General features: G+C 50.6%; 1 protein-coding gene across 1 annotated transcript in view; it reads right to left on the bottom strand.

The window, feature by feature from the left end:
* Positions 1-25,911, bottom strand: part of SRPX2 (sushi repeat containing protein X-linked 2) — a 745,700-nt gene extending 719,789 nt beyond the window's left edge. Inside the window, exon 1 of the mRNA XM_073642211.1 lies at positions 25,807-25,911. The gene's annotated coding sequence lies outside the window, so the exon portion shown is untranslated. The remainder of the gene's footprint in view (positions 1-25,806) is intronic.
* Positions 25,912-27,726: the final 1,815 nt, after the last annotated feature.

Here is a 27,726-nt window from a genome sequence, read left to right as displayed (position 1 = left end):
ATTGTATGGAGACTCTGTATATACCGGACCCCGGTCCAGTCGTTCTTACCAGTCAGTAAGAATCCAACCCTGAGCCTGACCCTCTCCTCCATACTGTAACATGTAATCCATATTGTATGCAGACTCTGTATATACCGGACCCCGGTCCAGTCCGTCCTTACCAGTCAGTAAGAATCCAACCCTGAGCCTGACCCTCTCCTCCATACTGTAACATGTAATCCATATTGTATGGAGACTCTGTATATACCGGACCCCGGTCCAGTCCGTCCTTACCAGTCAGTAAGAATCCAACCCTGAGCCTGACCCTCTCCTCCATACTGTAACATGTAATCCATATTGTATGGAGACTCTGTATATACCGGACCCCAGTCCAGTCCGTCCTTACCAGTCAGTAAGAATCCAACCCTGAGCCTGACCCTCTCCTCCATACTGTAACATGTAATCCATACTGTATGGAGACACTGTATATACTGGACCCCGGTCCAGTCCGTCCTTACCAGTCAGTAAGAATCCAACCCTGAGCCTGACCCTCTCCTCCATACTGTAACATGTAATCCATATTGTATGCAGACTCTGTATATACCGGACCCCGGTCCAGTCCGTCCTTACCAGTCAGTAAGAATCCAACCCTGAGCCTGACCCTCTCCTCCATACTGTAACATGTAATCCATATTGTATGGAGACTCTGTATATACCGGACCCCAGTCCAGTCCGTCCTTACCAGTCAGTAAGAATCCAACCCTGAGCCTGACCCTCTCCTCCATACTGTAACATGTAATCCATACTGTATGGAGACACTGTATATACTGGACCCCGGTCCAGTCCGTCCTTACCAGTCAGTAAGAATCCAACCCTGAGCCTGACCCTCTCCTCCATACTGTAACATGTTATCTATATTGTATGGAGACTCTGTATATACCGGACCCCGGTCCAGTCCGTCCTTACCAGTCAGTAAGAATCCAACCCTGAGCCTGACCCTCTCCTCCATACTGTAACATGTAATCCATATTGTATGGAGACTCTGTATATACCAGACCCCGGTCCAGTCCGTTCTTACCAGTCAGTAAGAATCCAACCCTGAGCCTGACCCTCTCCTCCATACTGTAACATGTAATCCATATTGTATGGAGACTCTGTATATACCGGACCCCGGTCCAGTCCGTCCTTACCAGTCAGTAAGAATCCAAACCTGAGCCTGACCCTCTCCTCCATACTGTAACATGTAATCCATATTGTATGGAGACTCGGTATATACCGGACCCCGGTCCAGTCCGTCCTTACAAGTCAGTAAGAATCCAACCCTGAGCCTGACCCTCTCCTCCATACTGTAACATGTTATCCATATTGTATGGTGACTCTGTATATACCGGACCCCGGTGCAGTCCGTCCTTACCAGTCAGTAAGAATCCAACCCTGAGCCTGACCCTCTCCTCCATACTGTAACATGTAATTCATATTGTATGGAGACTCTGTATATACCGGACCCCGGTCCAATCCGTCCTTACCAGTCAGTAAGAATCCAACCCTGAGCCTGACCCTCTCCTCCATACTGTAACATGTTATCCATATTGTATGGAGACTCTGTACATACCAGACCCCGGTCCAGTCCGTCCTTACCAGTCAGTAAGAATCCAACCCTGAGCCTGACCCTCTCCTCCATACTGTAACATGTAATCCATATTGTATTTAGACTCTGTATATACCGGACCCCGGTGCAGTCCGTCCTTACCAGTCAGTAAGAATCCAACCCTGAGCCTGACCCTCTCCTCCATACTGTAACATGTAATTCATATTGTATGGAGACTCTGTATATACCGGACCCCGGTCCAATCCGTCCTTACCAGTCAGTAAGAATCCAACCCTCAGCCTGACCCTCTCCTCCACACTGTAACATGTAATCCATATTGTATGGAGACTCTGTATATACCGGACCCCGGTCCAGTCCGTCCTTACCAGTCAGTAAGAATCCAACCCTGAGCCTGACCCTCTCCTCCATACTGTAACATGTAATCCATATTGTATGGAGACTCTGTATATACCGGACCCTGGTCCAGTCCGTCCTTACCAGTCAGTAAGAATCCAACCCTGAGCCTGACCCTCTCCTCCATACTGTAACAAGTAATCCATATTGTATGGAGACTCTGTATATACCAGACCCCGGTCCAGTCCGTCCTTACCAGTCAGTAAGAATCCAACCCTGAGCGTGACCCTCTCCTCCATACTGTAACATGTAATCCATATTGTATGGAGACTCTGTAGATACCGGACCCCGGTCCAGTCCGTCCTTACCAGTCAGTAAGAATCCAACCCTGAGCCTGACCCTCTCCTCCATACTGTAACATGTAATCCATATTGTATGGAGACTCTGTATATACCGGACCCCGGTCCAGTCCGTCCTTACCAGTCAGTAAGAATCCAACCTTGAGCCTGACCCTCTCCTCCATACTGTAACATGTAATCCATATTGTATGGAGACTCTGTATATACCGGACCCCGGTCCAGTCCGTCCTTACCGGTCAGTAAGAATCCAACCCTGAGCCTGACCCTCTCCTCCATACTGTAACATGTAAACCATATTGTATGGAGACTCTGTATATACCGGACCCCGGTCCAGTCCGTCCTTACCGGTCAGTAAGAATCCAACCCTGAGCCTGACCCTCTCCTCCATACTGTAACATGTAATCCATATTGTATGGAGGCTCTGTATATACCGGACCCCGGTCCAGTCCGTCCTTACCAGTCAGTAAGAATCCAACCCTGAGCCTGACCCTCTCCTCCATACTGTAACATGTAATCCATATTGTATGGAGACTCTGTATATACCGGACCCCGGTCCAGTCCGTCTTTACCAGTCAGTAAGAATCCAACCCTGAGCCTGACCCTCTCCTCCATACTGTAACATGTAATCCATATTGTATGGAGACTCTGTATATACCGGACCCCGGTCCAGTCCGTCCCTACCAGTCAGTAAGAATCCAACCCTGAGCCTGACACTCTCCTCCATACTGTAACATGTAATCCATATTGTATGGAGACTCTGTATATACCAGACCCCGGTCCAGTCCGTCCTTACCAGTCAGTAAGAATCCAACCCTGAGCCTGACCCTCTCCTCCATACTGTAACATGTAACCCATATTGTATGGAGACTCAGTATATTCCGGACCCCGGTCCAGTCCGTCCTTACCGGTCAGTAAGAATCCAACCCTGAGCCTGACCCTCTCCTCCATACTGTAACATGTAAACCATATTGTATGGAGACTCTGTATATACCGGACCCCAGTCCAGTCCGTCCTTACCGGTCAGTAAGAATCCAACCCTGAGCCTGACCCTCTCCTCCATACTGTAACATGTAATCCATATTGTATGGAGACTCTGTATATACCGGACCCCGGTCCAGTCCGTCCTTACCAGTCAGTAAGAATCCAACCCTGAGCCTGACCCTCTCCTTCATACTGTAACATGTAATCCATATTGTATGGAGGCTCTGTATATACCGGACCCCGGTCCAGTCCGTCCTTACCAGTCAGTAAGAATCCAACCCTGAGCCTGACCCTCTCCTCCATACTGTAACATGTAATCCATATTGTATGGAGACTCTGTATATACCAGACCCCGGTCCAGTCCGTCCTTACCAGTCAGTAAGAATCCAACCCTGAGCCTGACCCTCTCCTCCATACTGTAACATGTAATCCATATTGTATGGAGACTCTGTATATACCGGACCCCGGTCCAGTCCGTCCTTACCAGTCAGTAAGAATCCAACCCTGAGCCTGACCCTCTCCTCCATACTGTAACATGTAATCCATATTGTATGGAGACTCTGTATATTCCGGACCCCGGTCCAGTCCGTCCTTACCAGTCAGTAAGAATCCAACCCTGAGCCTGACCCTCTCCTCCATACTGTAACATGTTATCCATATTGTATGGAGACTCTGTATATACCGGACCCCGGTCCAGTCCGTCCTTACCAGTCAGTAAGAATCCAACCCTGAGCCTGACCCTCTCCTCCATACTGTAACATGTAATCCATATTGTATGGAGACTCTGTATATACCGGACCCTGGTCCAGTCCGTCCTTACCAGTCAGTAAGAATCCAACCCTGAGCCTGACCCTCATCTCCATACGGTAACATGTAATCCATATTGTATGGAGACTCTGTATATACTGGACCCCGGTCCAGTCCGTCCTTACCAGTAAGTAAGAATCCAACCCTGAGCCTGACCCTCTACTCCATACTGTAACATGTTATCCATATTGTATGGAGACTCTGTGTATACCGGACCCCGGTCCAGTCCGTCCTTACCAGTCAGTAAGAATCCAACCCTGATCCTGACCCTCTCCTCCATACTGTAACATGTAATCCATATTGTATGGAGACTCTGTACATACCGGACCCCGGTCCAGTCCGTGCTTACCAGTCAGTAAGAATCCAACCCTGAGCCTGACCCTCTCCTCCATACTGTAACATGTAATCCATATTGTATGGAGACTCTGTATATACCGGACCCCGGTCCAGTCCGTCCTTACCAGTCAGTAAAAATTCAACCCTGAGCCTGACCCTCTCCTCCATACTGTAACATGTAATCCATATTGTATGGAGACTCTGTATATACCGGACCCCGGTAAAGTCCGTCCTTACCAGTCAGTAAGAATCCAACCCTGAGCCTGACCCTCTCCTCCATACTGTAACATGTAATCCATATTGTATGGAGACTCTGTATATACCGGACCCCGGTAAAGTCCGTCCTTACCAGTCAGTAAAAATCCAACCCTGAGCCTGACCCTCTCCTCCATACCGTAACATGTAATCCATATTGCATGGAGACTCTGTATATACCGGACCCCGGTAAAGTCCGTCCTTACCAGTCAGTAAGAATCCAACCCTGAGCCTGACCCTCTCCTCCATACTGTAACATGTAATCCATATTGTATGGAGACTCTGTATATACCGGACCCCGGTCCAGTCCGTCCTTACCGGTCAGTAAGAATCCAACCCTGAGCCTGACCCTCTCCTCCATACTGTAACATGTAAACCATATTGTATGGAGACTCTGTATATACCGGACCCCGGTCCAGTCCGTCCTTACCAGTCAGTAAGAATCCAAACCTAAGCGTGACCCTCTCCTCCATACTGTAACATGTAATCCATATTTTATGGAGACTCTGTATATACCGGACCCAGGTCCAGTCCGTCCTTACCAGTCAGTAAGAATCCAACCCTGAGCCTGACCCTCTCCTCCATACTGTAACATGTAATCCATATTGTATGGAGACTCTGTATATACCAGACCCCGGTCCAGTCCGTCCTTACCAGTCAGTAAGAATCCAACCCTGAGCCTGACCCTCTCCTCCATACTGTAACAAGTTATCCATATTGTATGGAGACTCTGTATATATCGGACCCCGGTCCAGTCCGTCCTTACCAGTCAGTAAGAATCCAACCCTGAGCCTGACCCTCTCCTCCATACTGTAACATGTAATCCATATTGTATGGAGACTCTGTATATACCGGACCCCGGTCCAGTCCGTCCTTACCAGTCAGTAAGAATCCAACCCTGAGCCTGACCCTCTCCTCCATACTGTAACATGTAATCCATATTGTATGGAGACTCTGTATATATCAGACCCCGGTCCAGTTCGTCCTTACCAGTCAGTAAGAATCCAACCCTGAGCCTGACCCTCTCCTCCATACTGTAACATGTAATCCATATTGTATGGAGACTCTGTATATACCGGACCCCGGTCCAGTCCGTCCTTACAATCAGTAAGAATCCAACCCTGAGCCTGACCCTCTCCTCCATACTGTAACATGTAATCCATATTGTATGGAGACTCTGTATATACCGGACCCCGGTCCAGTCCGTCCTTACCAGTCAGTAAGAATCCAACCCTTAGCCTGACCCTCTCCTCCATACTGTAACATGTAATCCATATTGTATGGAGACTCTGTATATACCGGACCCCGGTCCAGTCCGTCCTTACCAGTCAGTAAGAATCCAACCCTGAGCCTGACCCTCTCCTCCATACTGTAACATGTAATCCATATTGTATGGAGACTCTGTATATACCAGACCCCGGTCCAGTCCGTCCTTACCAGTCAGTAAGAATCCAACCCTGAGCCTGACCCTCTCCTCCATACTGTAACATGTAATCCATATTGTATGGAGACTCTGTATATACCGGACCCCGGTCCAGTCCGTCCTTACAATCAGTAAGAATCCAACCCTGAGCCTGACCCTCTCCTCCATACTGTAACATGTAATCCATATTGTATGGAGACTCTGTATATACCGGACCCTGGTCCAGTCCGTCCTTACCAGTCAGTAAGAATCCAACCCTGAGCCTGACCCTCTCCTCCATACTGTAACATGTAATCCATATTGTATGGAGACTCTGTATATACCGGACCCCGGTCCAGTCCGTCCTTACCAGTCAGTAAGAATCCAACCCTGAGCGTGACCCTCTCCTCCATACTGTAACATGTAATCCATATTGTATGGAGACTCTGTATATACCGGACCCCGGTCCAGTCCGTCCTTACCAGTCAGTAAGAATCCAACCCTGAGCGTGACCCTCTCCTCCATACTGTAACATGTAATCCATATTGTATGGAGACTCTGTATATACCGGACCCCGGTCCAGTCCGTCCTTACCAGTCAGTAAGAATCCAACTCTGAGCCTGACCCTCTCCTCCATACTGTAACATGTAATCCATATTGTATGGAGACTCTGTATATACCAGACCCCGGTCCAGTCCGTCCTTACCAGTCAGTAAGAATCCAACCCTGAGCCTGACCCTCTCCTCCATACTGTAACAAGTTATCCATATTGTATGGAGACTCTGTATATACCGGACCCCGGTCCAGTCCGTCCTTACAAGTCATTAAGAATCCAACCCTGAGCCTGACCCTCTCCTCCATACTGTAACATGTAATCCATATTGTATGGAGACTCTGTATATACCGGACCCCGGTCCAGTCCGTCCTTACCGGTCAGTAAGAATCCAACCCTGAGCCTGACCCTCTCCTCCATACTGTAACATGTAAACCATATTGTATGGAGACTCTGTATATACCGGACCCCGGTCCAGTCCGTCCTTACCAGTCAGTAAGAATCCAACCCTGAGCGTGACCCTCTCCTCCATACTGTAACATGTAATCCATATTTTATGGAGACTCTGTATATACCGGACCCCGGTCCAGTCCGTCCTTACCAGTCAGTAAGAATCCAACCCTGAGCCTGACCCTCTCCTCCATACTGTAACATGTAATCCATATTGTATGGAGACTCTGTATATACCAGACCCCGGTCCAGTCCATCCTTACCAGTCAGTAAGAATCCAACCCTGAGCCTGACCCTCTCCTCCATACTGTAACAAGTTATCCATATTGTATGGAGACTCTGTATATACCGGACCCCGGTCCAGTCCGTCCTTACCAGTCAGTAAGAATCCAACCCTGAGCCTGACCCTCTCCTCCATACTGTAACATGTAATCCATATTGTATGGAGACTCTGTATATACCGGACCCCGGTCCAGTCCGTCCTTACAATCAGTAAGAATCCAACCCTGAGCCTGACCCTCTCCTCCATACTGTAACATGTAATCCATATTGTATGGAGACTCTGACGCACCCCTGGGCCTGTGTCGCGCTGCGTTGCGCAGACGGGAGCTTACCCGGAGCCGGATCTGTTGAGGGTTGTAGTCTCGTGGCGGTGACCCGGTCCGTGCCCAGGGAGTCAGACTAAGTGGCGCTGTATCAGCGGTAGATGTAGGACGACTACGCCACCCGTTGAATGCAGCTATGGAGCTGCCGCTGCAGGGCAGACCGCTGAGGCTGGTGGTAGGATAGTGCAGCGTAGATGGTATAACCCCCAACGGGAGGGGTATGGCCTCAGGGCAGCCGACGTGGATGATGGGGGTAGCAGGAATCACTCAGAGACGATGCGGTGTGATTCAGGGTCTTTACTGGTGACAAAGATAGACCCTCCCGGAGTACTGGCTAGCGATCGGGGCCTGGTCAGTCCTTGAGCAGATGGGATCTCCCCTGGCCAGGCGGAGTTGTAGGCCTCCCAAACTGACTGTACTCTTCTGGCTACCTTGCTAGAGGCGGGTATAAGTAGCCCACGTCCCTGAGTGTACCGTGTGGTGCTCACCCGTATGGCCGGTGACTCGGGGCCTTCTAGTAGCTTCCGCTCCATGACGGCGGTGCTGGTCCCATGCGTGTGACCGTGCCTTCGGGTTTCTTGGCCAGAGGACCTGAAATCCCCTGCCTGACGGATTCTGCTGCTGGGTAGGAGTTAGTCCCCACAGCCTCGGACTCCGGGTCCGGTAAGAAATCTTCTCAGTCAGGGCGAGCTCTGCAGCTGCCAGCCCCTGACTCCTTGTAACACTGCTCCCACAGAGCTCCTGTTGTTTCTTCCCATAGCTGCTTCTCTTCTCTGTCTCTATTTCTGGCATGGCCCAGGAGCTGGGCCCAGCCGGAGCCACAGCTCCCTGTCAGCCCTCCTGGCTGAACTCTCCCTCTGAACTCTCTAACCCTGCCTCAGCCCCAGGTTTATATAGGGGAAGTTCTTCCCCTCCCAGGACTGGGCAGGAGGTGTGGCATGCATAGGATTCCTGACCAAGAGACCTCCCACCTGCTCTCAGACATAACATTGCCGTTACTGTGGAAACCAGACCCCTGGGGTGCCACAACTCTGTATATACCGGAACCCGGTCCAGTCCGTCCTTACAGGTCAGTAAGAATCCAACCCTGAGCGTGACCCTCTCCTCCATACTGTAACATGTAATCCATATTGTATGGAGACTCTATATATACCGGACCCCGGTCCAGTCCGTCCTTACCAGTCAGTAAGAATCCAACCCTGAGCCTGACCCTCTCCTCCATACTGTAACATGTAATCCATATTGTATGGAGACTCTGTATATACCAGACCCTGGTCCAGTCCGTCCTTACCAGTCAGTAAGAATCCAACCCTGAGCCTGACCCTCTCCTCCATACTGTAACAAGTTATCCATATTGTATGGAGACTCTGTATATACCGGACCCCGGTCCAGTCCATCCTTACAATCAGTAAGAATCCAACCCTGAGACTGACCCTCTCCTCCATACTGTAACATGTAATCCATATTGTATGGAGACTCTGTATATACAGGACCCCGGTCCAGTCCGTCCTTACCAGTCAGTAAGAATCCAACCCTGAGCCTGACCCTCTCCTCCATACTGTAACATGTAATCCATATTGTATGGAGACTCTGTATATACAGGACCCCGGTCCAGTCCGTCCTTACCAGTCAGTAAGAATCCAACCCTGAGCGTGACCCTCTCCTCCATACTGTAACAAGTTATCCATATTGTATGGAGACTCTGTATATACCGGACCCCGGTCCAGTCCGTCCTTACCAGTCAGTAAGAATCCAACCCTGAGCCTGACCCTCTCCTCCATACTGTAACATGTAATCCATATTGTATGGAGACTCTGTATATACCGGACCCCGGTCCAGTCCGTCCTTACCAGTCAGTAAGAATCCAACCCTGAGCGTGACCCTCTCCTCCATACTGTAACATGTAATCCATATTGTATGGAGACTCTGTATATACCGGACCCCGGTCCAGTCCGTCCTTACCAGTCAGTAAGAATCCAACCCTGAGCCTGACCCTCTCCTCCATACTGTAACATGTAATCCATATTGTATGGAGACTCTGTATATACCGGACCCCGGTCCAGTCCGTCCTTACAAGTCAGTAAGAATCCAACCCTGAGCCTGACCCTCTCCTCCATACTGTAACATGTAATCCATATTGTATGGAGACTCTGTATATACCGGACCCCGGTCCAGTCCGTCCTTACCAGTCAGTAAGAATCCAACCCTGAGCCTGACCCTCTCCTCCATACTGTAACATGTAATCCATATTGTATGGAGACTCTGTATATACCAGACCCCGGTCCAGTCCGTCCTTACAAGTCAGTAAGAATCCAACCCTGAGCCTGACCCTCTCCTCCATACTGTAACATGTAATCCATATTGTATGGAGACTCTGTATATACCGGACCCCGGTCCAGTCCGTCCTTACAAGTCAGTATAAATCCAACCCTGAGCCTGACCCTCTCCTCCATAGTGTAACATGTAATCCATATTGTATGGAGACTCTGTATATACCGGACCCCGGTCCAGTCCGTCCTTACCAGTCAGTAAGAATCCAACCCTGAGCCTGACCCTCTCCTCCATACTGTAACATGTTATCCATATTGTATGGAGACTCTGTATATACCGGATCCCGGTCCAGTCCGTCCTTACCAGTCAGTAAGAATCCAACCCTGAGCCTGACCCTCTCCTCCATACTGTAACATGTAATCCATATTGTATGGAGACTCTGTATATACCGGACCCCGGTCCAGTCCGTCCTTACCAGTCAGTAAGAATCCAACCCTGAGCCTGACCCTCTCCTCCATACTGTAACATGTTATCCATATTGTATGGAGACTCTGTATATACCGGACCCCGGTCCAGTCCGTCCTTACCAGTCAGTAAGAATCCAACCCTGAGCCTGACCCTCTCCTCCATACTGTAACATGTAATCCATATTGTATGGAGACTCTGTATATATCGGACCCCGGTCAAGTCCGTCCTTACAAGTCAGTAAGAATCCAACCCTGAGCCTGACCCTCTCCTCCATACTGTAACATGTAATCCATATTGTATGGAGACTCTGTATATACCGGACCCCGGTCCAGTCTGTCCTTACAAGTCAGTAAGAATCCAACCCTGAGCCTGACCCTCTCCTCCATACTGTAACATGTTATCCATATTGTATGGAGACTCTGTATATACCGGATCCCGGTCCAGTCCGTCCTTACCAGTCAGTAAGAATCCAACCCTGAGCCTGACCCTCTCCTCCATACTGTAACATGTAATCCATATTGTATGGAGACTCTGTATATACCGGACCCCGGTCCAGTCCGTCCTTACCAGTCAGTAAGAATCCAACCCTGAGCCTGACCCTCTCCTCCATACTGTAACATGTTATCCATATTGTATGGAGACTCTGTATATACCGGACCCCGGTCCAGTCCGTCCTTACCAGTCAGTAAGAATCCAACCCTGAGCCTGACCCTCTCCTCCATACTGTAACATGTAATCCATATTGTATGGAGACTCTGTATATACCGGACCCCGGTCCAGTCCGTCCTTACAAGTCAGTAAGAATCCAACCCTGAGCCTGACCCTCTCCTCCATACTGTAACATGTAATCCATATTGTATGGAGACTCTGTATATACCGGACCCCGGTCTAGTCCGTCCTTACAAGTCAGTAAGAATCCAACCCTGAGCCTGACCCTCTCCTCCATACTGTAACATGTAATCCATATTGTATGGAGACTCTGTATATACCGGACCCTGGTCCAGTCCGTCCTTACCAGTCAGTAAGAATCCAACCCTGAGCCTGACCCTCTCCTCCATACTGTAACATGTAATCCATATTGTATGGAGACTCTGTATGTACCAGACCCCGGTCCAGTCCGTCCTTACCAGTCAGTAAGAATCCAACCCTGAGCCTGAGCCTCTCCTCCATACTGTAACATGTAATCCATATTGTATGGAGACTCTGTATATACCGGACCCCGGTCCAGTCCGTCCTTACCGGTCAGTAAGAATCCAACCCTGAGCCTGACCCTCTCCTCCATACTGTAACATGTAATCCATATTGTATGGAGACTCTGTATATACCGGACCCCGGTCCAGTCTGTCCTTACCAGTCAGCAAGAATCCAACCCTGAGCCTGACCCTCTCCTCCATACTGTAACATGTAATCCATATTGTATGGAGACTCTGTATATACCGGACCCCGGTCCAGTCCGTCCTTACCAGTCAATAAGAATCCAACCCTGAGCCTGACCCTCTCCTCAATACTGTAACATGTAATCCATATTGTATGGAGACTCTGTATATACCGGACCCCGGTCCAGTCCGTCCTTACAAGTCAGTAAGAATCCAACCCTGAGCCTGACCCTCTCCTCCATACTGTAACATGTTATCCATATTGTATGGAGACTCTGTATATACCGGACCCCGGTCCAGTCCGTCCTTACCAGTCAGTAAGAATCCAACCCTGAGCCTGACCCTCTCCTCCATACTGTAACATGTAATCCATATTGTATGGAGACTCTGTATATACCGGACCCCGGTCCAGTCCGTCCTTACCAGTCAGTAAGAATCCAACCCTGAGCCTGACCCTCTCCTCCATACTGTAACATGTAATCCATATTGTATGGAGACTCTGTATATACCGGACCCCGGTCCAGTCCGTCCTTACCAGTCAGTAAGAATCCAACCCTGAGCCTGACCCTCTCCTCCATACTGTAACATGTAATCCATATTGTATGGAGACTCTGTATATACCGGACCCCGGTCCAGTCCGTCCTTACCAGTCAATAAGAATCCAACCCTGAGCCTGACCCTCTCCTCCATACTGTAACATGTAATCCATATTGTATGGAGACTCTGTATATACCGGACCCCGGTCCAGTCCGTCCTTACCAGTCAGTAAGAATCCAACCCTGAGCCTGACCCTCTCCTCCATACTGTAACATGTAATCCATATTGTATGGAGACTCTGTATATACCAGACCCCGGTCCAGTCCGTCCTTACCAGTCAGTAAGAATCCAACCCTGAGCCTGAGCCTCTCCTCCATACTGTAACATGTAATCCATATTGTATGGAGACTCTGTATATACCGGACCCCGGTCCAGTCCGTCCTTACCGGTCAGTAAGAATCCAACCCTGAGCCTGACCCTCTCCTCCATACTGTAACATGTAATCCATATTGTATGGAGACTCTGTATATACCGGACCCCGGTCCAGTCTGTCCTTACCAGTCAGCAAGAATCCAACCCTGAGCCTGACCCTCTCCTCCATACTGTAACATGTAATCCATATTGTATGGAGACTCTGTATATACCGGACCCCGGTCCAGTCCGTCCTTACCAGTCAATAAGAATCCAACCCTGAGCCTGACCCTCTCCTCAATACTGTAACATGTAATCCATATTGTATGGAGACTCTGTATATACCGGACCCCGGTCCAGTCCGTCCTTACAAGTCAGTAAGAATCCAACCCTGAGCCTGACCCTCTCCTCCATACTGTAACATGTTATCCATATTGTATGGAGACTCTGTATATACCGGACCCCGGTCCAGTCCGTCCTTACCAGTCAGTAAGAATCCAACCCTGAGCCTGACCCTCTCCTCCATACTGTAACATGTAATCCATATTGTATGGAGACTCTGTATATACCGGACCCCGGTCCAGTCCGTCCTTACCAGTCAGTAAGAATCCAACCCTGAGCCTGACCCTCTCCTCCATACTGTAACATGTAATCCATATTGTATGGAGACTCTGTATATACCGGACCCCGGTCCAGTCCGTCCTTACCAGTCAGTAAGAATCCAACCCTGAGCCTGACCCTCTCCTCCATACTGTAACATGTAATCCATATTGTATGGAGACTCTGTATATACCGGACCCCGGTCCAGTCCATCCTTACCAGTCAGTAAGAATCCAACCCTGAGCCTGACCCTCTCCTCCATACTGTAACTGTGGCACCCCAGGGGTCTGGTTTCCACAGTAATAGCAATATTACGTCAGAGAGCAGGTGGGAGGTCTCCTGGTCAGGAATCCTAAGCATGCCACACCTCCTGCCCAGTCCTGGGAGGGGAAGAACTTCCCCTATATAAAGCTGGGGCTGAGGCAGGGTTAGTGTGTAGAGAAGAAGAGGAGTCCCAGACAGAGACACAGTCTGGTCTGGAGAGGAGCAGCTATAGGAAAGAAAGATCAGGAGCTCAGTGGGAGCAGTGCTAAAAGGAGTCAGGGGCTGGAAGCTGTAGAGCTCGCCCTGATTGAAGAGTTCTCACCGGACCCGGAGTCCGTGGCTGTGGGGACTAATCCTTACCCAGCAGCAGAAACCGACCGGCAGGGGATTTCAGGTCCTCTGGCCCAGAAACCCGAAGGCACGGTCACACGCAAGGGACCAGCGCCGCCGTCGTGGAGCGGAAGCTACCAGAAGGCCCCGAGTCACCGGCCATACGGGTGAGCACCACACGGTACACTCAGGGACGTGGGCTACTTTTACCCGCTTCTAGCAAGGTAGCCAGAAGAGTACAATTAGTTGGGGAGGCCTACAACTCCGCCTGGCCAGGGGAGATCCTATCTGCTCACAGACTGACCAGGCCCCGATCGCTAGCCAGTACTCCGGGAGGGTCTACCTTTGCCACCAGTAAAGACCCTGAACTACACCGCACCGTCTCTGAGTGGTTCCTGGTGCCTGCGTGCAACTCTGCTAACCCCATCATTCACGTCGGCTGCCCTGAGGCCATACCCCTCCCGTTGGGGGTTATACCATCCACGCTGCACATCCGTACCACCGGCCTCAGCGGTCTGCCCTGCAGCGGCGGCTTCATAGCCGCATTCAACGGGTGGCGTAGTCGAACATTCTAACATCTACTGCTAAAGACTGCCATTTAGTTTGACACCCTGGGCACGGACCGGGTCACCGCCACGAGGACTACTACCCCCAACAGATCCGGCTCCGGGTATTCCCCGCGTGCGAAACGCTGCACCACAGCACAGGCCCAGGGGGCGCGTCAACTTTTGGCGTAGTCAGCAGGATCTCGTGCCCGCAACCACCGGGTACTGCGTGCCTGAAAAAGAGACTTTTAAACTTACCTGTGGTGAAGATTCCCGCCATCCGACGCCATCTTCTACCTTCTTCCCGCCATCCGTGGAGTTTTCCCGCCGTTGGACGCCATCTTCTGCCTTCTTCCCGCCATCCGTGGAGTTTTCCCGCCGTTGGACGCCATCTTGAAGACGCCGCGCGGGAGGGGCGTGGACTCCGAAAGCGCGCGAGAACTGGAGCTCCGCCTCACATCCGGACGTTGCGTAAGGTCCTGGAAGGAGCCCAGCAGACGCCGACGTCACAGGAGCGCGACGGAAGGTCCTCAACCCTGACGATCCACTGCGGAGCCGCGGCCTACGGAAGAGGATCATCGCAAGGTAGGCCACGGTCCACTAGGGGGGGAGGAGGATGTCGGATACGGAGGAGAGCTTCACTGCCACAGCCACCGCCAGCACCACCGCTGCGGCGGTCATGCCTTTCACCATGCCCTATATCCCGGGGGCAGCCTGGCTACCCCAGTACTCAGGGGAGTCACATACCCTAAATGACTTCAGAGAAAGGCTGGATGACCTCTTCCAGGTGTACCCCCTCACAGAAGAGCAAAAAGTGAGCATCCTGGTGGCTCAATTAACAGGGGCAGCCCAAAGGGAAGTAAAGTCCTGGCCACTTGGGAGGAGGAGGACTGTCGCAGAGATACTAGCCCGGCTGAAGGACACCTTTGATACCCGTACCTCAGCCGAGATCAAGCTTAGATTCTACGGGTGCAAGCAGCGAGCACATGAGAATATAAGGGACTATGCACTAAACCTACAAGAGGCCCTGAGAGCCATTAAGCAGGCCGACCCTGACGGCGTGGGAAACGAAGACAAGCTGTTGACTGAACAATTTATAGAGGGTCTACATTGCAATGCCCACCGAACCCAGTTGCGGGCAATGGCCTTACAGGACCCTCATCTGGACTTTGCACAGTTCAAGGACAGAGCCATCCGGGTGCTCCGAGAACCGGCACCAGGTGGCGCTGTGACCCACAAACGCCCTGCTACCACTTACCACCAGGAGGCGGCGCCCTTGTCGGCAGGGCCTGTGGGAGCTGATGCGCAGGCTTTAAACAATGACCCGGCTACAGACCTGCACCATCAGGTCCAAGAGCTAACTAAAAGCGATGCCGCGCTAACCCGAACTGTGCAGTCTTTACAGGTTTCTACTCCAGAGAAGATCCAGCTGGCATCCGGACCGGAGGATATCCCGTGGCGCCGACCAAGGAGGATCCCACCGGCCAGAGGAAGACCCAGCGACCGATACAACGAGGACAGACAACCCATCTGCCGCCGCTGCAATCAACCCGGACATATGGCAAGGTACTGTCCTTTAAAACTGGCACAACCTGGGGTAGAGGGCCAACCCCTAGGAATAAGATCACCAGGCCCATCGAACTGGTGTGACAAATACGTGGGAGGACGTCCAGTCTTGCCTGTAGTACTGGATGGCATTCCTATGAGTGCCCTACTTGACACCGGGTCACAGGTCACCACCATCCCGTACGTGCTCTTCAAGCAGTACTGGAATGACTCGGATATAACCCGCTACCCAGATGACGACTTGAGTATCATCGCCAGCAATGGTCAGCCCGTGCCACAGATCGGATTTAAAGAGATGACCATTAAAATCGGTAAAGTCGAACTGGCAGCACAGGGACTGATCATTGTGGACATTGACAAGCGCGAGAGTCACCCAAAGATAACTCTAGGAACTAATGTGATTGAAAATTGTCTTGCAGAGGTGATTCTTATTTTACAACAGGTTGCCAAGAACGCCAGCTCCGGCCAGCAGCGAGTGCTCCAAAAAGAGATCCGGGCACTGATGCGACGGCAACAGGTGGAACTCTCCGGTGGTGAGATTGGTAGCGTGAGGATGTGTGACCCTTTCCCTATTGCCATGCCCCCGAAAAGTGAAATGATGATTTGGTGCCGGGCAGCTATTGGTCTGAGAGGTAGAGATTACCAGGCAATGGTAGAACCAGTCTACTCAGATAGTAGGCCCACCATTTTGACGGCACGGGGGGTGGTTGATGTACGCCATGGGAGGGTGCCCATTCGCATAATAAATATCGGGAAGAGGGAAGTGTACCTGCCCCGGTATGCTACGCTAGCCAAATTGTATACCATCAACCAAAATTCTGTACAGTCCGTGGAACCCTTGCCTCCATCTCATCCAGAGGAAGGTAACGGCTCTAAACAACAAATGGAGGACTGGTGTCAGCAACTGCATTTGGGTACTGACTCCACACCCGCTCACCAAAAGCAGGGAGTCTACTGGGTGCTCCAGGAATACGAGAGAGTGTTCAGTAAACACCCGCTAGACTTCGGGCGAGTGAAGGGAGTGGAACATCACATCCCCACGGGAGACCATCCTCCCATAAAGGAGAGGTATCGTCCCGTACCCCCTGCACACTACCAACACGCCAAGGGGATGCTTAGAGACATGAAGGAGGCTGGAGTAATCAGGGATAGCTGTAGCCCCTGGGCAGCTCCACTAGTCTTGGTTAAAAAGAAGGACAACACCATGAGAATGTGTGTAGATTACCGGAAAATCAACCGTATCACACACAAAGATGCGTACCCCTTACCAAGGATAGAGGAGTCTTTGACTGCTTTAAAATCTGCTAACTTCTTCTCCACTTTGGATCTCACTAGCGGGTACTGGCAGGTTCCTGTAGCAGAGGCGGACCGGGAGAAGACCGCATTCACCACCCCGATGGAACTTAGCGAGTTTACCTGCATGCCGTTCGGACTCTGCAACGCACCAGGAACCTTCCAACGATTGATGGAATGCTGTCTGGGACACCGAAACTTCGAGACGGTCCTGTTATACCTGGACGATGTCATCGTCTACTCCAAGACCTACGAGGACCACCTGAAACACCTGGCAGAAGTGTTCAAAGCCCTGGCAAACTACGGCCTAAAGGTGAAACCCTCCAAGTGTCATCTCCTGAAACCAAAGGTGCAGTACCTGGGACACGTGGTGAGTGCTGACGGAGTGGCTCCCGACCCTGATAAGATCACCGCGATTAAGGAATGGCCAAGACCCTCCAGCGTAAAGGAAGTGCGGCAGTTCCTCGGGTTGGTAGGCTACTACCGAAGGTTCATTCCCGGTTTCACCAAAAAGGCAGCTCCTATGCAGGACCTCCTGATAGGCAAGTCCAGGAAGGCCAAGAACCAGAAGCCGCTCTTCAGATGGGAGAAGTTGGAAGAAGAGTCCTTCCGCCAGCTGAAGATGGCCCTCACGGGGGATGAAATCCTGGCGTACCCTGATTACAGCCAGCCCTTTATCCTCTACACCGACGCAAGTAACATCGGGCTAGGAGCTGTACTGTCCCAGATCCAGCAGGGGAAGGAACGGGTAATTGCTTACGCCAGCCGAAAACTGCGACCCACCGAAAGAAACCCTGAGAATTACAGCTCATTCAAGCTAGAATTCCTGGCAGTGGTGTGGGCAGTCACCGAACGCTTTAAGCACTACCTCGCCTCTTCCCGATTCATCGTGTACACGGATAACAACCCGTTGACACACCTGGATACGGCAAGACTCGGTGCCCTGGAGCAGAGATGGATGGCCCGCCTGTCCAACTATGAGTTCACGATCAAATACCGGGCAGGACGCTCCAATACCAACGCGGATGCCCTGTCCAGAATGCCAAACCTACCGGACGTAGGGGAAGATCCAGAGGAATTGGAAGAAGTTGAACTCCCCGCGTTCCACCGTCATGGGACTATCCAGTATTCCCACCGTGTAAGGGGTAAGCAATCCGCTACGTTCAACCCCTTACCTCATTACAACTGGGCGGAAACGCAAGACAGTGACCCCGCCGTCCGACTGGTGAAGGAGATGCTGACTCAGCCAGATGCCCGCCTTGACCCAGACGCTCCGGAGGAGACCAAGCAACTGTGGGCTGAGAAGAGTCGACTGTTCCTTTACAAGAGGAAGTTGTGCCGCAGAATGGTTAACTCCCGGACGCATGAACTGATCTGGCAAGTAGTGGTGCCAAGAAGAGACGCGGCTATGGTACTGGAGGCATACCACGACGGAGCTGGGCACTTCGGATGGAAGAAGCTGGAGTTCCTGCTGCGCGGGCGGTTCCACTGGGTAGGCATGAGAGGAACCATCGAGAGGTGGTGCAGAGACTGTGGACCGTGCCACCTAAGAAGGAAGGACCGTGCCAGCCAGAAGACTCCCTTGCAGCCCATCATCACCCGACAGCCACTGGAACTGGTAGCCCTGGACCATGTGAAACTGGCTCCAAGCAGATCTGGGTATGTCTACGCCCTCACAATCGTAGATCATTACTCCCGGTTCCTGGTGGTGGTCCCGGTCAAGGACTTAACGGCTCAAACAGCAGCTAGAGCCTTCCAGCAGCACTTCTGCCGTCCACACGGATACCCAGAGCAGGTGCTGACGGACCAAGGACCTGCCTTTGAAGCGGAAGTCTTCCAGGAGTTCTGCACTCTGTATGGCTGCCGGAAGATAAGAACAACACCCTATCATCCGCAAACCAATGGACTCTGTGAGAAAATGAACCAGGTGGTGATAGACCTTCTGAAAACATTGCCCCTGGAAGAACGCACTCTGTGGCCTGAGAAACTGCCTGATCTGGTGGACCTATACAACCACATCCCGGTAGGTTCTACCAACTGTACCCCGGCTTACCTGATGAGAGCAAGACCTGGTAAGCTGCCTGTTGATCTGGATATGGGAGTCCTGACACCCGAGGACACTTCACCAGAAGCAGACTGGGACACAGAGAGGCAGCAGCAGTACCGGAAAGTACAGGAGAGCGTTGAGCGAAGTCTCTGTCAAGCTAGAGAAAGACAGGAGAAGGCTTACAACCAGTATGCTCCCGCTGTTCCCCTGGTACCTGGAGAGCAGGTCTTGAAGAGGAAGAGACGACTCCACAAGTTGGACGACCAGTGGGAGAAAGACCCGTACACCGTACTGCCCTCAAGCCATGAGAACCCAAAAGTCTGCACAATCAGTAAGGACGGAGGAGAAACCACAGCCATTGTCTCCCGAGATCACCTGAAGAAGTGTCCCGAACAGCTACGAAACCCTGAAGAAGAACAAGAAGACCCTCGACCCGCAGAGGAAAGGGAAGAGATGGTCCGTACTGTACTCGGAGACTTCCCTCGGTCTTGGACACAAGTGAATGGCGCTGTTGTGGTACCCGTCCTCACCTTCCTCCAACCAGCATCCCGAGTGCCTACGGAGAAACAGGTAGAGCTGGAAGAGCAGCCGGTCCAGGAGGCAGAAGACCCCACACAAGCAGACCAGGAGAATCAACCCTCTGCTTATAGTGAGCCTGCCGTACCCCTAGTGAGCCAAAGAGCCCGTAGACAGCTGCCCAGTTTACCTTTGACAGCTCCTACATCTTGTAGCTCAGGACCAGTCAGTAAGCTCCGTAGGTCCACTAGGGCCACTAGAGGCCAGTTGCCCGTACGTTGGAGGATTTAAAGTGCTCAAACTGTTTTATTTGTATTTACCTGTTTATTGTTGCTTGTGAATAATTGTGTATTTCTAGTTATTTTATAGGTGTCAGTTATGGATTATCCGGAATCCTTTGTATATATGTTTGGAGCATAACCCAGGAAAGGACTAAGACTGTTAAAGACTCGGGGTAGGACAGACCCCTACCTGGTTACGGCTCCCTGTTCCTTGGTGAAATGGACACCCTTGTTTTCTTCAAAAACTGCACCCGGTTGCGGACACGCCGTGACCATCATAATGTGTTTTTCTTTATTGTACTGTTTTTGTTTATAACTTGTTTTGTTTACAAAAATATGTTTAGTCCCGGAGTACTAAATTTCACTAGGGGGGAATGTGGCACCCCAGGGGTCTGGTTTCCACAGTAATAGCAATATTACGTCTGAGAGCAGGTGGGAGGTCTCCTGGTCAGGAATCCTATGCATGCCACACCTCCTGCCCAGTCCTGGGAGGGGAAGAACTTCCCCTATATAAAGCTGGGGCTGAGGCAGGGTTAGTGTGTAGAGAAGAAGAGGAGTCCCAGACAGAGACACAGTCTGGTCTGGAGAGGAGCAGCTATAGGAAAGAAAGATCAGGAGCTCAGTGGGAGCAGTGCTAAAAGGAGTCAGGGGCTGGAAGCTGTAGAGCTCGCCCTGATTGAAGAGTTCTCACCGGACCCGGAGTCCGAGGCTGTGGGGACTAATCCTTACCCAGCAGCAGAAACCGACCGGCAGGGGATTTCAGGTCCTCTGGCCCAGAAACCCGAAGGCACGGTCACACGCAAGGGACTAGCACCGCCGTCGTGGAGCGGAAGCTACCAGAAGGCCCCGAGTCACCGGCCATACGGGTGAGCACCACACTGTACACTCAGGGACGTGGGCTACTTTTACCCGCCTCTAGCAAGGTAGCCAGAAGAGTACAATTAGTTGGGGAGGCCTACAACTCCGCCTGGCCAGGGGAGATCCTATCTGCTCACAGACTGACCAGGCCCCGATCGCTAGCCAGTACTCCGGGAGGGTCTACCTTTGCCACCAGTAAAGACCCTGAACTACACCGCACCGTCTCTGAGTGGTTCCTGGTGCCTGCGTGCAACTCTGCTAACCCCATCATTCACGTCGGCTGCCCTGAGGCCATACCCCTCCCGTTGGGGGTTATACCATCCACGCTGCACATCCGTACCACTGGCCTCAGCGGTCTGCCCTGCAGCGGCGGCTTCATAGCCGCATTCAACGGGTGGCGTAGTCGAACACTCTAACATCTACTGCTAAAGACTGCCATTTAGTTTGACACCCTGGGCACGGACCGGGTCACCGCCACGAGGACTACTACCCCCAACAGATCCGGCTCCGGGTATTCCCCGCGTGCACAACGCTGCACCACAGCACAGGCCCAGGGGGCGCGTCATAACATGTAATCCATAATGTATGGAGACTCTGTATATACCGGACCCCGGTCCAGTCCGTCCTTACCAGTCAGTAAGAATCCAACCCTGAGCCTGACCCTCTCGTCCATACTGTAACATGTAATCCATATTGTATGGAGACTCTATATATACCGGACCCCGGTCCAGTCCGTCCTTACCAGTCAGTAAGAATCCAACCCTGAGCCTGACCCTCTCCTCCATACTGTAACATGTAATCCATATTGTATGGAGACTCTGTATATACCGGACCCCGGTCCAGTCCGTCCTTACCAGTCAGTAAGAATCCAACCCTGAGCCTGACCCTCTCCTCCATACTGTGATATGTAATCCATATTGTATGGAGACTCTGTATATACCGGACCCCGGTCCAGTCCGTCCTTACAAGTCAGTAAGAATCCAACCCTGAGCCTGACCCTCTCCTCCATACTGTAACATGTAATCCATATTGTATGGAGACTCTGTATATACCGGACCCCGGTCCAGTCCGTCCTTACCAGTCAGTAAGAATCCAACCCTGAGCCTGACCCTCTCCTCCATACTGTAACATGTAATCCATATTGTATGGAGACTCTGTATATACCAGACCCCGGTCCAGTCCGTCCTTACCAGTCAGTAAGAATCCAACCCTGAGCCTGACCCTCTCCTCCATACTGTAACATGTAATCCATATTGTATGGAGACTCTGTATATACCAGACCCCGGTCCAGTCCGTCCTTACCAGTCAGTAAGAATCCAACCCTGAGCCTGACCCTCTCCTCCATACTGTAACATGTAATCCATATTGTATGGAGACTCTGTAAATACCAGACCCCGGTCCAGTCCGTCCTTACCAGTCAGTAAGAATCCAACCCTGAGCCTGACCCTCTCCTCCATACTGTAACATGTAATCCATATTGTATGGAGACTCTGTATATACCGGACCCCGGTCCAGTCCGTCCTTACCAGTCAGTAAGAATCCAACCCTGAGCCTGACCCTCTCCTCCATACTGTAACATGTAATCCATATTGTATGGAGACTCTGTATATACCGGACCCCGGTCCAGTCCGTCTTTACCAGTCAGTAAGAATCCAACCCTGAGCCTGACCCTCTCCTCCATACTGTAACATGTAATCCATATTGTATGGAGACTCTGTATATACCAGATCCCGGTCCAGTCCGTCCTTACCAGTCAGTAAGAATCCAACCCTGAGCCTGACCCTCTCCTCCATACTGTAACATGTAATCCATATTGTATGGAGACTCTGTATATACCGGATCCCGGTCCAGTCCGTCCTTCCCAGTCAGTAAGAATCCAACCCTGAGCCTGACCCTCTCCTCCATACTGTAACATGTAATCCATATTGTATGGAGACTCTGTATATACCGGACCCCGGTCCAGTCCATCCTTACAAGTCAGTAAGAATCCAACCCTGAGCCTGACCCTCTCCTCCATACTGTAACATGTAATCCATACTGTATGGAGACTCTGTATATACCGGACCCCGGTCCAGTCCGTCCTTACCAGTCAGTAAGAATCCAACCCTGAGCCTGACCCTCTCCTCCATACTGTAACATGTAATCCATATTGTATGGAGACTCTGTATATACCAGACCCCGGTCCAGTCCGTCCTTACTAGTCAGTAAGAATCCAACCCTGAGCCTGACCCTCTCCTCCATACTGTAACATGTAATCCATATTGTATGGAGACTCTGTATATACCGGACCCCGGTCCAGTCCGTCCTTGCCAGTCAGTAAGAATCCAACCCTGAGCCTGACCCTCTCCTCCATACTGTAACATGTAATCCATATTGTATGGAGACTCTGTATATACCGGACCCCGGTCCAGTCCGTCCTTACAAGTCAGTAAGAATCCAACCCTGAGCCTGACCCTCTCCTCCATACTGTGATATGTAATCCATATTGTATGGAGACTCTGTATATACCGGACCCCGGTCCAGTCCGTCCTTACAAGTCAGTAAGAATCCAACCCTGAGCCTGACCCTCTCCTCCATACTGTAACATGTAATCCATATTGTATGGAGACTCTGTATATACCGGACCCCGGTCCAGTCCGTCCTTACCAGTCAGTAAGAATCCAACCCTGAGCCTGACCCTCTCCTCCATACTGTAACATGTAATCCATATTGTATGGAGACTCTGTAAATACCGGACCCCGGTCCAGTCCGTCCTTACCAGTCAGTAAGAATCCAACCCTGAGCCTGACCCTCTCCTCCATACTGTAACATGTAATCCATATTGTATGGAGACTCTGTATATACCGGACCCCGGTCCAGTCCGTCCTTACCAGTCAGTAAGAATCCAACCCTGAGCCTGACCCTCTCCTCCATACTGTAACATGTAATCCATATTGTATGGAGACTCTGTATATACCGGACCCCGGTCCAGTCCGTCTTTACCAGTCAGTAAGAATCCAACCCTGAGCCTGACCCTCTCCTCCATACTGTAACATGTAATCCATATTGTATGGAGACTCTGTATATACCAGATCCCGGTCCAGTCCGTCCTTACCAGTCAGTAAGAATCCAACCCTGAGCCTGACCCTCTCCTCCATACTGTAACATGTAATCCATATTGTATGGAGACTCTGTATATACCGGATCCCGGTCCAGTCCGTCCTTCCCAGTCAGTAAGAATCCAACCCTGAGCCTGACCCTCTCCTCCATACTGTAACATGTAATCCATATTGTATGGAGACTCTGTATATACCGGACCCTGGTCCAGTCCGTCCTTACCAGTCAGTAAGAATCCAACCCTGAGCCTGACCCTCTCCTCCATACTGTAACATGTAATCCATATTGTATGGAGACTCTGTATATACCGGACCCCGGTCCAGTCCATCCTTACAAGTCAGTAAGAATCCAACCCTGAGCCTGACCCTCTCCTCCATACTGTAACATGTAATCCATACTGTATGGAGACTCTGTATATACCGGACCCCGGTCCAGTCCGTCCTTACCAGTCAGTAAGAATCCAACCCTGAGCCTGACCCTCTCCTCCATACTGTAACATGTAATCCATATTGTATGGAGACTCTGTATATACCAGACCCCGGTCCAGTCCGTCCTTACTAGTCAGTAAGAATCCAACCCTGAGCCTGACCCTCTCCTCCATACTGTAACATGTAATCCATATTGTATGGAGACTCTGTATATACCGGACCCCGGTCCAGTCCGTCCTTGCCAGTCAGTAAGAATCCAACCCTGAGCCTGACCCTCTCCTCCATACTGTAACATGTAATCCATATTGTATGGAGACTCTGTATATACCGGACCCCGGTCCAGTCCATCCTTACAAGTCAGTAAGAATCCAACCCTGAGCCTGACCCTCTCCTCCATACTGTAACATGTAATCCATACTGTATGGAGACTCTGTATATACCGGACCCCGGTCCAGTCCGTCCTTACCAGTCAGTAAGAATCCAACCCTGAGCCTGACCCTCTCCTCCATACTGTAACATGTAATCCATACTGTATGGAGACTCTGTATATACCGGACCCCGGTCCAGTCCGTCCTTACCAGTCAGTAAGAATCCAACCCTGAGCCTGACCCTCTCCTCCATACTGTAACATGTAATCCATATTGTATGGAGACTCTGTATATACCAGACCCCGGTCCAGTCCGTCCTTACTAGTCAGTAAGAATCCAACCCTGAGCCTGACCCTCTCCTCCATACTGTAACATGTAATCCATATTGTATGGAGACTCTGTATATACCGGACCCTGGTCCAGTCCGTCCTTGCCAGTCAGTAAGAATCCAACCCTGAGCCTGACCCTCTCCTCCATACTGTAACATGTAATCCATATTGTATGGAGACTCTGTATATACCAGACCCCGGTCCAGTCCGTCCTTACCAGTCAGTAAGAATCCAACCCTGAGCCTGACCCTCTCCTCCTTACTGTAACATGTAATCCATATTGTATGGAGACTCTGCATATACCGGACCCCGGTCCAGTCCGTGCTTACCAGTCAGTAAGAATCCAACCCTGAGCCTGACCCTCTCCTCCATACTGTAACATGTAATCCATATTGTATGGAGACTCTGTATATACCAGACCCCGGTCCAGTCCGTCCTTACCAGTCAGTAAGAATCCAACCCTGAGCCTGACCCTCTCCTCCATACTGTAACATGTAATCCATATTGTATGGAGACTCTGTATATACCGGACCCCGGTCCAGTCCGTCCTTACCAGTCGCGTACGGCTTGGAGATGCCTCTTCACTTCCCCTTTGAGGCTCCTGATTAACAGACGTCTGACTTCTACCAGGCGTTCTGTGACTCTGTAGGGTCATAATGGAAGAGAGGAAAGATTTGAGGGTGGAACAAAAAAATAAAAAAAAAAAGGATGCCGCCTGCCAAGCAGCAGCCGCCGTCTCATTTTCGTGATTTCACAACATTTCATTGAAAAAATGTGGAGTAGAATTTAAAGTGCTACTGACGATGTTCTTACAAACTGCTGTTTCCTTTACTCTGCAATGAAGGCTGAAAGCCTCCCTGAAGTCCTCTCCATCCCTGAAGAGGCCATCTGCTTACTAATTTTAGTATTTTTGATAATTGTATTTGACAATTGGACAACCCCTGTAACCAGTGAAGCAAGGATCATACTCCTCGTTCTGCATTACAAGCTGCACCTTGATAGTTAAACGCCGGCTGACTCTGGGAACTTTCCAATCCTTTCTGTCCTGACTTCTGTAAGTGGTGAATGTACTAGAGATTGATGGAAATACCATATCATGCTTCTCTTTTACCACAGGGATAGTCTCAGATGGACTCAGGGGCTGCTACATATTACCCTGGAGGAGGGGATTGCAAATATATAACCAAAAGAAAAAGAACCCTATAAAATGTAAAACTTTTATTACTTCATTAAAAAGGACCAAGTCCAATAATCAAAAGAACAAAAAAAACTGTTAGGGAGTCCTTCAGACAATATGGGCACTTATTCACATTTATTGATATACAATTGATACAGAGAAGGTTCTAAGGGAAATAGATGGTGCCTTCCTACCAGCGGAGGTTGGCACCTATGGGACACAATATGGCACCCTCACTCCATGTCGACTGCCCCTCACGGGTCCTAATCCGGAGCTCCCTAAAAAGCCAATATCATCACCACGAAAAGTGTTTAAGTGCATTAAAAGCTTTGGACTGGCTCTGTTTTGGGCCTAGACTTGGCCTAACATTAGGTGAGCAATGTGATATTTCTCATGTCAGAGACTTAGTAGTCCTCTAGTTCTGACAGGGGAATCAGTGAAGTAAAGACAGGGGGGAACACAAAGCAATGGTCCTCATGTTGCAGGAAACTAGCTCCTGTTCTTCCTCCTCCTCTTCCTCATTGTCACCCAATCCACGTTGGGATGAGATGAGGCTGGGCTGTGTGTAATCACCCTGTATGGTTCCTTGCTCCATCTCATCGTGCTCCACCTGCAATGCATCCTCTTTGATTGTGAGCAGAGAGCGTTTCAGAAGACAGAGAAGTGGGATAGTGATGCTAATTATGGCGTCATTGCTGTTCACCATCTTGGTGGAGTCCTCAAAGTTTTGGAGGATGGTACATATGTCTGACATCCATGTCCACTGCTGAGGTTTTGTGTGTGGAGTCCGACTTGAATACCAACGGCCTTGTTGATGCAGGTAGTCAACAACTGCCCTCTTCTGCTCACAAATCCTTCTCAACATCTGCAGTGTAGAGTTTCAACGGGTGAGGACATCACACACCAGTCGGTGACCCGGAAGCTGCAAACGCTGTTGAAGCACGGCAGGAGTGGTGGAAGCTGTAGCTGACTTTCTAAAATGGGCACATAGGCAGCGTACTTTGACAAGCAGATCCGACAGATCCAGGTAGGTTTTGAGAAACCACTGAACCACGAGGTTAAGCACATGGGCCAGGCATGGTACGTATGTGAGCTCGCCTCGTCTCAGAGCCGCCACTAGGTTCCGGCCATTGTCACACATGACCATGCCTGGCTGTAGGTTCAGCGGTGTGAGCCACAGATCTGCCTGCTCTTTCAGAGCTGTCCACAGCTCTTCAATATTGTGCGGTTTGTCACCTAAACATATTAGCTTCAGCAAGGGAATTAGACTTTGTATACACTGTGTTTGCCATTAGA

Source organism: Phyllobates terribilis, unplaced genomic scaffold (assembly GCF_046119375.1).
Source record: "Phyllobates terribilis strain yellow unplaced genomic scaffold, ASM4611937v1 Scaffold_7__3_contigs__length_470593459, whole genome shotgun sequence".
NCBI classification, from domain to species: domain Eukaryota; kingdom Metazoa; phylum Chordata; class Amphibia; order Anura; family Dendrobatidae; genus Phyllobates; species Phyllobates terribilis.
Note: the sequence above shows the minus strand (reverse complement) of the source record. Positions and strands in the feature narration are given on the sequence as shown.